This window comes from Arachis hypogaea, chromosome 9, assembly GCF_003086295.3.
Source record: "Arachis hypogaea cultivar Tifrunner chromosome 9, arahy.Tifrunner.gnm2.J5K5, whole genome shotgun sequence".
Classification (NCBI taxonomy): domain Eukaryota; kingdom Viridiplantae; phylum Streptophyta; class Magnoliopsida; order Fabales; family Fabaceae; genus Arachis; species Arachis hypogaea.
Window position 1 is genome coordinate 119,427,043 of NC_092044.1, and position 13,235 is coordinate 119,440,277.

At 33.8% G+C, this 13,235-nt stretch overlaps 1 long non-coding RNA gene across 5 annotated transcripts; it reads right to left on the reverse strand.

The window, feature by feature from the left end:
* Nucleotides 1–1,849: 1,849 nt before the first annotated feature.
* On the reverse strand, nt 1,850–8,387 carry LOC112712645 (uncharacterized). 5 transcript variants are annotated; one of them, XR_003157865.3, is made up of 6 exons: nt 8,178–8,387; nt 7,928–7,979; nt 7,755–7,796; nt 7,257–7,375; nt 4,505–4,556; nt 1,850–2,097 (listed from the first exon to the last, which is right to left on the reverse strand). It is a non-coding gene; the product is annotated as an uncharacterized lncRNA (long non-coding RNA). The 5 variants fall into 5 exon arrangements; XR_011866133.1 differs by lacking the exon at nt 1,850–2,097 and adding an exon at nt 2,900–3,298; XR_011866134.1 differs by lacking the exon at nt 1,850–2,097 and adding an exon at nt 5,558–5,636 and having other exon boundaries at nt 4,240–4,556.
* Nucleotides 8,388–13,235: the final 4,848 nt, after the last annotated feature.

Here is a 13,235-nt window from a genome sequence, read left to right on the forward strand (position 1 = left end):
GAAAATTGAGTATTTTAGTTTTGTCTGTTTTGGTTCCATGACGACGAGCATGTGCGTCTCATGTTTGACATCCATGGGAGAATCATGACAGAACAAGTTATGGAGCTTTCTGTAGAGGTCGGTGATGTTGGCGGCGGTGGATCTGGCCACTCGAATTTTGTGCAGGACGACCCACCTCTCGCATCACCACCGATACATGTTGCGAATCCAGTGGAAGACATGGACGTGGATGGTGAGAAATCCGATGAGGAGTATGGTACGAATAGCAATGATAGTGGTTTTTCTGAAGATTATGAGGAGGAGGAGTTTGTACTCGAGACGCCGGTGGAGGCATCAGTTCGGCATCTTTTTCCTGTCCCGTACCCAATTTCGGCCTTATCAGTTGTACTCAGTCACAATTAGACGTTGGATTTGGATGCGATGCATCAGAAAACTCCATTTTTCAACACGGACAAAGACGATTACGACTTAGACAGTAGTGTGGAGTTTTGGGTTGATCATAGATTCAAGAGTAGAGATGCAGTGATGCAGGGTGTGAAAAATTATAACATTAACAGAAGTGTTGAGTATCGAATAGTAGAGTCGGACCGACTAAAGTACCATGTTCATTACCGATAATATGCAACTGGATGCCCGTGGAGTCTCCGTGTTGTCCTCCGACAGAATCTCGGATATTGGTGAGGTCTCGTTTAACTGTGGTGTAATTAATATCATTTATCACTGTTATATTTTGTATAAATGCCAGCCATGTATGTGTTATTTCGTTAGGGAGGTGCATAAGGTTGGAGGAGCGAGCGCACACGTGTTTAGCACCAACCATGTCTCAGGACAATCGACAGTTGGACAATAGTTTCATCTGCCATGTCATCCTGCCATTGATACAATCCAATCCATCCGTCAACATTTCTGCACTACAAGGTGCTATTAGGCAAAATTATCACTTCAAACCATCGTATAAAAAGGTCTGGATGGCGAAACAAAAGACAATTGGGATGAGTAATAAGGTGCCTAGGTTGCTGCAAGCACTGCAAAATTGTTGTCCCGAAACAATATGTGAGTTAAAGGCCGTACCGTACTATGATAGACACCTTATGGTGCACGACTATAGCATGTTTGATAAGGTATTCTGGACCTTCCTTGCCTGTGTGGAGGCATCCAAGCATTGCAAGTCATTCATCTCTGTCAATAGCACGTACCAATATGGCAAATATGGTAGTATTTTGTTTATTACAGTGGTACAAAACGACAACAGCAATATTCTTCCTATTGCTTTTGCAATTATTGAATTTGAGAGCATCGAATCGTAGTTTTTTTTCTTACTAATTTGAGATGACATGCGACTCCACAAGACGATCTGTGGATTATTTCTAATAGACTCCACAAAAAGACATTTATTTTGTACTTAAATGTTAGTTTAACAAATAAAAAACCTGATAAACAATAAAAAAATTCGAACAAAAAATGCATAAACCTATAAAACTATAAAATTTTAAAATAAAAATTTTTTCAATAAATATTTACATAACAAATTAATTTAATAAATAACTACAAACATTTATCTTATAAATTAATTTAAATAATAAATAATTAATAACTAAATTAATAAATATCTATAGAATTTAATTTAAATAAAAATATTTAGTTAATTGATTAATAACATCAATAAACCATCTCCTTCTAACTTATATTAAGTAAAAATATTTACTTAAATAATAATAACTAGAAATAAATATAAACATCTTGTTACTTAATTAAGTTAACTAAAAATATTTAGTTAAATAATCAATAACTAAATTAATAAACATATACTTAATAACTTAGTCTAAAAAAAAACAAACGTAAATAAATATTTAAATAATAAATTTATTTTAATAATACCCAAAATTATATCCTATTATTTAAATTATTACTAACAATATATTCATTCACTTAACATATATTGCATACTACTTCTATAAAAATAGGCTACACATATATTTTTTAACATAAATATAAAAAAACAACACTAACTTCAAAGTCGATTGCCCAAAAAATGTGTCATGTCGCGTTCAATCAGTTGATGTTCACATTATGCACATCGGCACACGCCATAATTTCCTAGTAATGCGATAATATAATTAGAAAAAGGTAGAAGTGAAAAAAAGGTTGAAGATTTAGTGTAATAAAGACTCAAATAACATTGTAGACGAAATACATATATATAGATCTTTTCCACAGTATAAACAAAATAAGAGTATACATATTTCGTTTATATTGTAAACGAGATAAAATCATTATACACCACGTGTATAAATATAATACGACCACATCATTTTGTACCTTATCTCGCTTATAGTGTAAATAAGATACGTACATTTTTATTTCGTTTACACTGTAAACAAGATAAAAAATATAATAAATTATATATTTTAATAAATAATATATTTATTTTATTTATTTAAAAAAATTTCTCTCAGAGTCAGGTCAATTTGAATATACATATTATTCTTAGTTATTTGATATATGTTTCACGTGATACAAGTCGCCATTAGTATTTTACTCTTTTATTATTTATTTATATTTTATTTTTGTATAATCCTTTCGTCTTCAGATACTAGAAAATTATTTTTTGGTTTAATTATTTTTTTTAATTTTTATATTATTTTTAATTTTATAATTAAGTCGTTCCTAGTGTAAAAAATATTAGAGTTAAATATTTTTTATAAATTAAAGATATTTATAATTAAAAATCTAAATAGATGTTTGATTGAATGTATTTTTGAAAAAAATATTTTATTAATTTTAACATTTTTAATATGAAAAGAACCTAATTAAAAAATTAAAAATAATATAAAAATTTAATTAAAAAATATAAAAATCTAATTAAAAATTTAATAAAACTATAAAAACTAATAAAATATAGGTTAAGTTAATTATAACTCTTTGATTCACTACGATAAAAAATTGACGGTTGCTTTTCTCTCCGTACATCTCTCATCGCCAGACTTCTACCTTCTTCATGAATACTAATGAAAGGTCAAAAAACATACCCAACGACCACCAAACCACTGAATAAGAGTATGACCTCTTGCAATGAAGCATCAAGAAAGTGAAAAGGGATAAAGATTGATTTACTAGATCCAATATCCTCATCCCAAGAGTTGAAGACTGGATGCAAGATGAATTGAAATCAGGGAGAAGATCTTATGTCAACATGGTTCGTGGAAATGAACCTGGGACTGAGGTCAGGTTAGTTGACTCTGAAGATGATGATATATTGATATGTCCAATAAAAAAGACATTCAATGTGAGATTGCCCCTAAAATTGAAAAAGAAGAAAATAGGAATAAGAAGGACAACACTAGCAAATCGAAAATCAAAGTAGTGGACTTTGGAAAAGATCTCTTTAATATTCTTATCAGTGAAGCGCGGAACACGAACTATGAAAATCCTGGTGGAGGTACCTAATAGTTAAACTGTTAGAAAGAAAACTAGGCTACACTGCAATGAAGATGAGGTTGGAAGCCTTGTGGGGCAGATTTGGTGGGATTGAAGTTATTGATCTAGGAAACAACTTTTACATAGTCACGTTTTATGCTCAAGATGATCTAGATCATGCTATTTCTAGATGGTCCCTGAAAAATATACGATCACTACCTAGCTATTAGGCAATGGAAACCAAATTTTAAGTCTCTTAACACAACCATAGATAAAATTATAGCATGGGTTGGATTACTAGGGCTCCTCGTAGAACTCTATAATGACAAAATCTTGAGAAAGATATGAGATCTTATTGGAAAAACCAGCAAAGTTGATTATAATACTTTTCATCTTTGTAAAGAAAAATTTGTTAGATTATGTATCGAGGTTGATCTAACCAAACCTTTATTTGGGAGATATATGGTCAATAAAAAATTTTATCATATAAAATACAAAAGCATCAGATTTATTTTGCATACGGTAAAGCCAATCATGACCAAAAGAACTATGTGATGAGAAAAAAGAGAGAAGATCAAACCAATGTAATTCTTAATACCGAGAATAATCAAGTGGGAGCTGAAACCAACAATAAAGACCAAGCGGGAGGCAACAATCAAGTGAAATAAGATAAAAATGAAGAAGCCAAAAGAAAGAAAAAAGAAAAAGCCATAATGACTCAAAGCATGGATAACTTTGGACCCTAAATAGTGGTACAGAGGCAGATAAGGGAAAAATGAATTAAAAGAGGAGAGCAATAAGAATGGAGTAGGAATAGCAAGATCACAGAAAAAAAGAAAGATAATAAATCAATATTCAGTATCTTCGAAGTAGAAGAACCACAACAAGAAATTGAAGAACCACAAGCAAACAACAAAGTTAACAAAATCCACAACAACAATTACCTAAACCAGCAACAGAAATCAAAAGCTAGACCCCAACTAAAATAACAAATAGTAGCCACAAGAGGAAACAAGACCAAAAACACAAGCTCCCAAACCAAACCAAATAAAGATAAAAAAACCAGTTACAAGGACTCACAACGAACCTTAGCTAGAAATAGAAACCATAAATGTCCTTAGAACCTAACAAATAGCAACCTACAAAGAAAATTGGATAGAAGTTAATGATGATACTCAGGAACAGATTAAACAAGTTATAAATAAAGAGAAAAACACACAACAAATAATAGAAGAAGACAAACACCTGACCCCATATACCAAGAAGTAAACAGAGAAGACGATGTGGCTACGAAGATTAAAAAAGAAATATCAAAGCTAGTTGAAGGGGTAGATTTTGATACTCTGCCTAGCAAGGAATGGAATAGAGAGGACACTGCTGGCATGCAATTAAATTAGCCCTTATGTTTTGACTTTTCCCAATGATGATTATGTCATGGAATGTAAAAAGTTCAGCTACTACGACTTTTATGTGCACCTTCAAAGAATATATGAGACAATACAAGTCTGACATTGTTATATTGCTGGAGACAAGGATTAATGGTGATAATGCTATTAACACCATTAGAAACATGGGTTTCAGCTATCGAAGAAGCACAAGGGTTTGCTGGTTGCATTTGAATATGCTGAAATGCTGGTGAGTACAATATTGCCCCAATTGAATAACATCCACAATTTATTCATACAAAAGTTAAAAAACCTCATGAGAGAAGACTGGTGCCTCACGACAGTCTATGCCAGCCCTCAAAACCAAAATAGAAGAACTCTTTGGCTTCTCATTCAAAACACTGTGGATATATGAATAAGGATTGGCTTGTCATAAGAGATTTCAATGAAATTAAAGACATTACAAAGAAGAAAGGCGGTGGCAGCACTGATACCAGAGCCTATAGGAATTTTGCGGCTTGGATCAATAATTGTGGCCTTATTGACTTGGGCTTTTTGGGCTCGAGATATACATGGAAAGGGCTGCAATGGGAAGATAGGATAGAATTTTCAAGAAACTTAACAGAGTCCTTGCAAACCCTAGTGGAGACTGTTCTATCAAGGACCGATGGTTAATGGTCTCCCTAGGTCCAATTCTCACCATCACCCTCTCCTTATTACTCAGGGATAAGGAATGGACAGAAACGAAAATATACCCTTTAGATTCGAGCTTATGTGGGCAACACACCCTGAGTATGATAATTTGCTTCGACAGCACTAGAAGAAGAATGATACCTTCATTAGCAACCTCAACAATATTAGAACATAACTCAACAACTAGAATAGATACACTTTTGAAAACATCTTCAAAGTAAAAAGGGGATCATGAATAGATTGGCAGGCATCCAGAGACACCACACCTATGAAAACAATCCTTTCTTAGATCAGCTTGAGACATCTTTTCAGAAGAATTTGAATGACATGCTAGATAAAGAAAAAATCTTTTAGCTATAGAAATTTAGAGAGCAATGGATCACAGAGGGAAACATGAACACTAGATTCTACCTTACAAAAATATCATCAGAAAGAGGAAAAACAAAATCCTAAAACTAAGAAACCAGAAAAGCAATTGGATAGAAAAGGAGCAGCAATTGAAAAATCACATAGTGGACTACTTTCTTAATTTTTACAAAAAAGAGGTAATGAGAGTTCGTTCACATATTTTGACAAATCCTTATCCTGATATGAATTTATCTACTTGCAGGGCAGTGGAAATAACCCCTATAGATAAGGAGATTAAAAAAACACTTTATAGCATAAGCTCTCTCAAAGCTCCAGGAGAGAATGACTGTCTAAATGCTTTTTACAAAAATAACTAGGACCTCTTGAGCAGGAAGATGTGTGAACACATCAAGGATTCCTGGAATAACCCAGATCTAATACAGAATTAATTGGAGTTTTATCAAGCAAAGGCTAATCAATTTCAAACTCCCTACCAAGTTCATCAACATCATTATGGGAGGGGTCAATTCAGTCAGTTACAATGTTTGTGGAATGGAAGCAAAACCAAAGATTTCATACCTAGTAGGGGTGTGAGGTAGGGAGACCCCATATCTCCCTATCTCTTTATAATTTGCATAGATTATCTATCCCAGCACATTAAAAAAGAAGTGGATGTTGGGAACTAAAACCCTATCAAGGTGGGGAGAAATGGCCCAAAAATCTCTCACCTAATGTTCGTGGAGGATCTCCTTCTGTTCGCAGAAGCTTCTACTAGTTAGATCACTAAAATTAAAGAAGTATTGGATAACTTCCACACAGCGACAAGGATAAAAGTCAATAAAGTTAAATTCACCATAGTGTTCTCCAAAAATACAGCACCTCAAACCAAATAGGATATCACTAGTAAAATTGAATTCAAGGAGAGCAGTGCCCTGAAAAGGTATCTTGCGCCATGATAAACAACAATAGAAAAGGCAAAGATAATTTCAAGACCATTATTGAAAGAGTCCAAAGTAAACTGAAAAGGGTAGAAAAGTAAGCGCTTATCCCTTGCGAGAAGGATTACGTTAGCTCAATCGGCCACTAGTCTGACGATGAATTTTGATATGCAAAATGGGAGAGTGCTTAAGAGCATTTTCTATGAGATTGAGAAACTACAAAGAGGCTTTATATGGGGAGACACTTAAAATAAAAAGAGACTACATGCTATATGATGGAAAACTCTTTGCAGTCCGAAACATGAAAGGGGATTGGGTTTGAGAAAACTCAATGTTATGAATGATGCCTTCCTTATGAAGATCATCTAGCAACTCAGTAGAAAACCAGACCCTATATGGACAAAGGTTATAAGACATAAATATTGCAGTGGAAGTAGACAAATCACTCAACCAAGATCTAGAAGTACGGACTCACCTTTATGGAGAGAATTTGTCAAAATTTAGCCTGATTACACAAAGAATAAAATTTGCCACATTGAGGATGGATTCTCTACAAATTTTTTGTGAGACCCCTGGATGGAAGACACCAATAACCTGCTCGAAGTTGTAACACAAAATATTTCAGATACTAAATTATCTGTTTGAGAATGGATTAACAACAGAAGAGAATGAGATATTAATAAACTTAAAGAGTATTTATCGAAAGACATGGTGACAAAGATTATAACTTCTTCACCAACATCCCCTGAATAGGACGAGGACACCAAGGGCTGAAAGCACATAAAAAAATGGAGACTTTTCCATTGGATCCACATACAAAGCACTGGAGAAATGGACAAAATCTCAAGAAAACCATTGGACTAAAGTTTGGAAATAGGAAGGACCTCAGAAGTCAAAAACTCTAGTGTGGAGACTATTACATAACATATTGTTAACTAATCAAAGAAAAGCATGTTTTTAGAGGAGAGGATACCTGTCATAGCTACAGAACTCAGACTGAGGACATAATGTATGCCTTCAAAAATTGCCCAATTGTGTCAAGGATATGGATAAATATGATAAAACCAGAGGCAGTGCAAGCATTCTTTGTAATCAATTTGAAGGATTGAGTTTCTCTCAACCTCAACAATAAACTTGGGAACTCACCAGGCATGAATTGAAAAGATGTCTTCATTGTCACTAGTTGGAACCTGTGAAACTGGCGCAACAGAGAAATCAATGAGAATGGTTATCGAAGACCCTTACATGCAAGCAGAAAAATTTTAAAGAGGGTAGAAGAAATTTGGGAAACATTCAACAGGAAGAAGATTTTAGCTTTTGAAAGTCTAAAAAAAACCATTCAACTCAGATGGAATCGTTCTCAAGTTTAATGGGTTGCATTGAACACAGACTATACCATGGAAGGAACGGCGATAAAGGGAGATGTGGTGATCTCCTTAGATACAGCGACAAAAAGTGGATCGACGGCTTTTTTTTTCCGATTGGGCGCTGTTTAGCTTACAAGGCCGAACTATGGGGCATTTTGAAAGGAATGGATCTAGTGTGGGATTTGAAAATAAGAAAGTTAGTGGTAGAATGTGATTCTCAAGTTGTCATTTCTTTGATTAATAACAAGAAAGATCTTAATAAATACCCAAATACTTTACTTAAAAATATCTGTTATTAAAAAAAAAATCTTGAAATATTTTTTTTGTAAATATATATAGCAACGACAATAAATATGTTGATTGCCTAGTTAAAAAAAAGTCTAAATTTAGATCCCAATTTTTATTTTTAAAATTTGTCTTAGAAGGAGGTTATTAGCATCTTAGTTTTAATAAATAAGAAATTGCTATGCCCGTTTAATATGCAATTGATCTTTTTTTTGGGCTGTATATAGCCCCGTTGTTTCAACCCAAAAAAAAGTACATGTCAAGTAAAATTGGAAGAGACTTAAAAAGGAGACCTTATATATGTAATATATATATTAATAAAATCAATTGATTCAATAAAGATACTATACTTTAATTTGCTGAATAAAGTCATTATGGTCTTTAATAGTTCAATCTTCATTATCATATTTTGGAAGTATTGTTGTGCATAAAATATCAGATTAATATTACATCGAATCTATTCATTTCCCAAGTTTTAAGTTCATCTTAGATAAACACTTCATTATATGTACAATTGACACAAATATCAGCTGCGTATCCTTTTTAGTTTTAAACCCTCAATGAATGCAAATGCAAATGCAAGTGCATCATCAAATAATCATGGGGAAACACCTAAATTGGCCTCCGAAATTAAAAAAAATTATATCTAATATTTTAGTTTTTAATAAATTTTTATTTTCTAAACGTCTTTAAAAATTTATTCTTGTCGTACACATTAATTCTCTTGTCATTCTCAATTAAATTTTAATATATATATTAAACAAATAATTTTTTAACAAATTTTATTATAAACAAGAGAGTTAAATTCCTAAAAATTATACTCTTAAGATAAATTAATTCCACACTCCTATTTCAAAATAATAGAAAGATTAATTTGTTGAGGTCTAAATTATCTGATATAAAATTCTTTGAAAATTAATTTAGATATTTATTCAATGATTATTTTCACTAATGACATTATTAATTGGAAGCCCCCCTTTAAATAGGTAGTTCTAGATTCACTGTTCATATATATGAGATGAAATAATACAACAGATAAAACAAAATTAGTAATTTAAATTTTAAAACACAAACAAGCCGACAAATAATTAAGCTCGCACAAACCTGCCTCAAGCCAAATATAACAGCGGTTTGACAATTCGAGATTAAAGGTCTCACTATTTTGGAGCCGCTTTGTTAGAAAAATATATTAATTATTTGAACAACACTTTGAGTTAATGCGATCTTCCGTATAAAAATTGTCAAAGGATTTTAGGTCAAGTTATTATCAGCTGTGACCAACTGACCACTGATCACACAAATATCTATCACGAGTTTGACTATGTTAATGAAAACTGTTTTGCTTTAGGGGTGGCAACGAAGAGAGTAGAGACGAATTTTTAATTTGTTCTATTTAATTTTATTTATCTTATAATAATTTGTATAAATTTTGTCTTATTTTTATTTATAAATAGTAACAGATTGAATTTTAATTTATTTCTGTAGATATTTATTCTGTTTCTATAATTATTAAAATTTAATAATAAAATTAAATAAATAAAATTAAATTTTAAATTTTATATAATTAGCATCATATATATAATATAAATTAAAATAAAATTTTAAATATAATATAATATTATTAATTATTTTACTAATTATTTTACATATATTATATATATTATATATTAAAATTATATATTACATATATATCGGGATGGATAAGAGTGGATAGTATATAAATTCGTCCCATTCTACCTAAAAATCCACTCCAATATGGGACAAATAAATACCTATTTCGAACGGATAAAAATAAAATAAATACCCATAAATTTAGATAATGTTGCCATTTCTACTTTGCTCTCACTCAATGACATGCATAATGCATTACATTAAAAAGATGTTAGGAACCCTAAAAAAGTCTTTACATACTTTCTTTAACTTGAAAGTAAAGAATTATTTTTCAACAAATTAAACAGAGAACACTTATAATTCAAAATATTATCCATTCTTTTTTTTTTTTTTTACTCAAGGGGGATTAATTCAACAAAGATGAGTTGATCTTTTTAGCAAACTTTATCCGTAAGTTAAGACTGAAAAAATTTAAAACTTTGGAGAATTATCTTGGAATTAGATTAAATTTTATTGTCTAACTTAGACATTTTCTCTTATTATTTTAACAAAATATTAAGTGCACAAAATAAAAATTAGATATTAAATTATTCATTATGTATTTATATATAAATACATATTTTGATTAATTTATTTTTAATATATATTTTATAAAACTGACTAATTTATTAGCTGATTTTTAATATATATATATATAGCATAATTGATTTTTTAATTTTTTTAAAAAAATACTTATTACTTTTATAAAAAATATTATTTATATACTAAAATTAATTATCAATGTTACGGTGGGTAACCGGAGATTAGTAGGATAGATGACGTTTGTTGGCCCAGTCACCTGCGGTTGGTAGTCTCCGAGCTGGATCGCACACTGGAGCCTCCTTCCGACTTGTGTGAGTGAATGAATGGGGGGTGGTACCTGCAAAGACACTCTGATGCCTAAGTTAGCAAGAGTGTGAGCAGGTCTAGAGAGTATTGGGCTTAGAGATACCTGAGGGGTGTCAGTGTATTTATAGTGGTGAACCAATAACCACCGTTGGAGTAGTGCCGTATCTTTAGGGTGTTAACCGTCCCATTATCTTAGGGAGGTTAAGATATGGCTTTATGAAGCGGTTAGAGAGATTTTAGGGGCGGTTACTCATTTGAATTGAGTGTTTATCTGCCAGCTAATCTCATGTCCGACTTCTTTAGAGCAAGTCGTGGTTGATACCGACTTCTTACGTGAAAGTCGGTACTTAGCTAGGCTTAGTCCTACAGATTAGGCCTTTTATTTGGACCTGGGCCTTTGACATTGGGCCAGGGTATGAACAGTGCCCCTACTTGAGCCCAAAGTCTCTTAGAGCTTGGGTTCAAGTATTTAACTCGGGTTCGTAGTCGACTTATTTGGAGGAAACATGGGTCTTATAAACCGACGTGATTTTCGCGACCTTTTGTTTTTGACAGTTACGTCAATTCAAGCGTCGTGTCCGTTGGGGAAGTATTCAGGGATTTGAGGGCTTTGGTAACGATGCAACCTCATTAATGACTGCTCCGCTTTTACCATTATGCCCCTTAGCATGTTTATAAATACTTTCCCTTTCTTTCATTTTTCCGTTTCTGCAATCTTTCAAACTTCTTCTTTCCTTGCTCGTGCTGCATTTTGGTGCTCGAAGATTTCTGCTTTTTCCAACCTTCACTTTTCGGACGAAGGTTAGTTTTACTTCTTTCACGTCATGCCTTATGTTTGCATGCTTTTGTTTTGTGGGTGGATAGGTTGGTCTGTAGATTTCGGCTTCGCATCCCCTCTCTTTAGGGACCGTGTTTTTTGATTTTCTTTTTCTTTTTTCTTTTTGTAGGTTTCTGTTACCTTTTATATAAAGAAAAAATGGCTTCTGTAGATGTTCTTTCTCAATGGGTTGATGTCACGGTCCTTGGGGAGGAACCCTTGGTCGACGCTGAGTTTATCACTCATCTTCGTACTCATCACAGGCTTTGTACTTCGGAGGAGGACGAGCCAAAATATGAGTTGATAACCCCGGGTCCGGAAGACCGGGTTTGTTTTGGGAGAGTCAATGAGGCGGCACCTCATTTTTTCTTTATGTATGAATGTATGATCACCCGCTTGGGTGTTTTCCTTCCTTTCTCGGATTTTGAAGTATCTGTTTTGCACCACTGTCGAGTTGCCCCTACTCAACTTCACCCTAATTCTTGGGGTTTTCTGAAGATTTATCAGTTTGTTAGTCACGCTTTGGACTTTCCGACTTCTTTGAGGATTTTCTTCTTTCTTTTCCATATGACTAAGCCCTTTAGTGGGCTAAACAACAAACAACAATGGGTATCCTTCCGAGCCATACAAGGTCGGAGGATTTTCACTCTTTTTGATGAATCCTTCCATGATTTCAAAAATTATTTTTTCAAAGTGCAAGCTGTAGAGGGTCACCACCCCTTTTTCCTGGATGAGCATTCTTCCCCTCGCTTTCCCCTTTATTGGCTGGAGGCCTCCCCTTGTGAAAAGTATGGTCTAGATGACCTGGACGAGGTGGAGGCGGCCATTGTGGGGTTTTTTCGAGAAACGTGGGGGAGGGTCCCATACTTGGATACTAGGAAATTCCTTCAGGGGACGCCGACCTTTGTTCGGTCGCAACTAGGTAGTAAATGCATTTCCTATTTCCGACTTGTTTCTTTGAGTTTTTGCCGACTTGTAAATTTTGCTAATTTATTTCTTTTTGTAGATATGGCAAGGAAGAATGCTCAGGAATCTTACCAGAGGGTTCAGGAGGCTAAGGCAAAATCTCGGGCCAGGGCCGGTGGTGCCAGGGCAATCGTCTCCCCTCATCCTCCTCCTCCTCCTCCTCCTCAAAACGTGGGGACTCCCTCTTAGCCCATTGTGATTTCTTCTTCCAGCTTGTCCCGACCACTTCCTTCTGCCCGACTTCTTTCTGAGCCAGAGAAGAAGAAGCGTAAGACTTTAGAGTCTGGCTCTTCTTTTGATGGTGGGGTTATGGCGGATGCTCTTGCATTCGTCCGAAAGAACATCTATTCTCATATAAGCATGGATGATGTTTCTATTCGAAACCACCTCACCATTCTGGCTGAGGAGAGTTTTCGGGCGGCGGGTGTTTGTGGCAAGCTTTTGGATATATTTGAGAAGACTCCCCTCAGCTCTTTGGGGGTAACCTCGAAGGTTGAGGAGTTGGAGGGGAGGCTTCTTG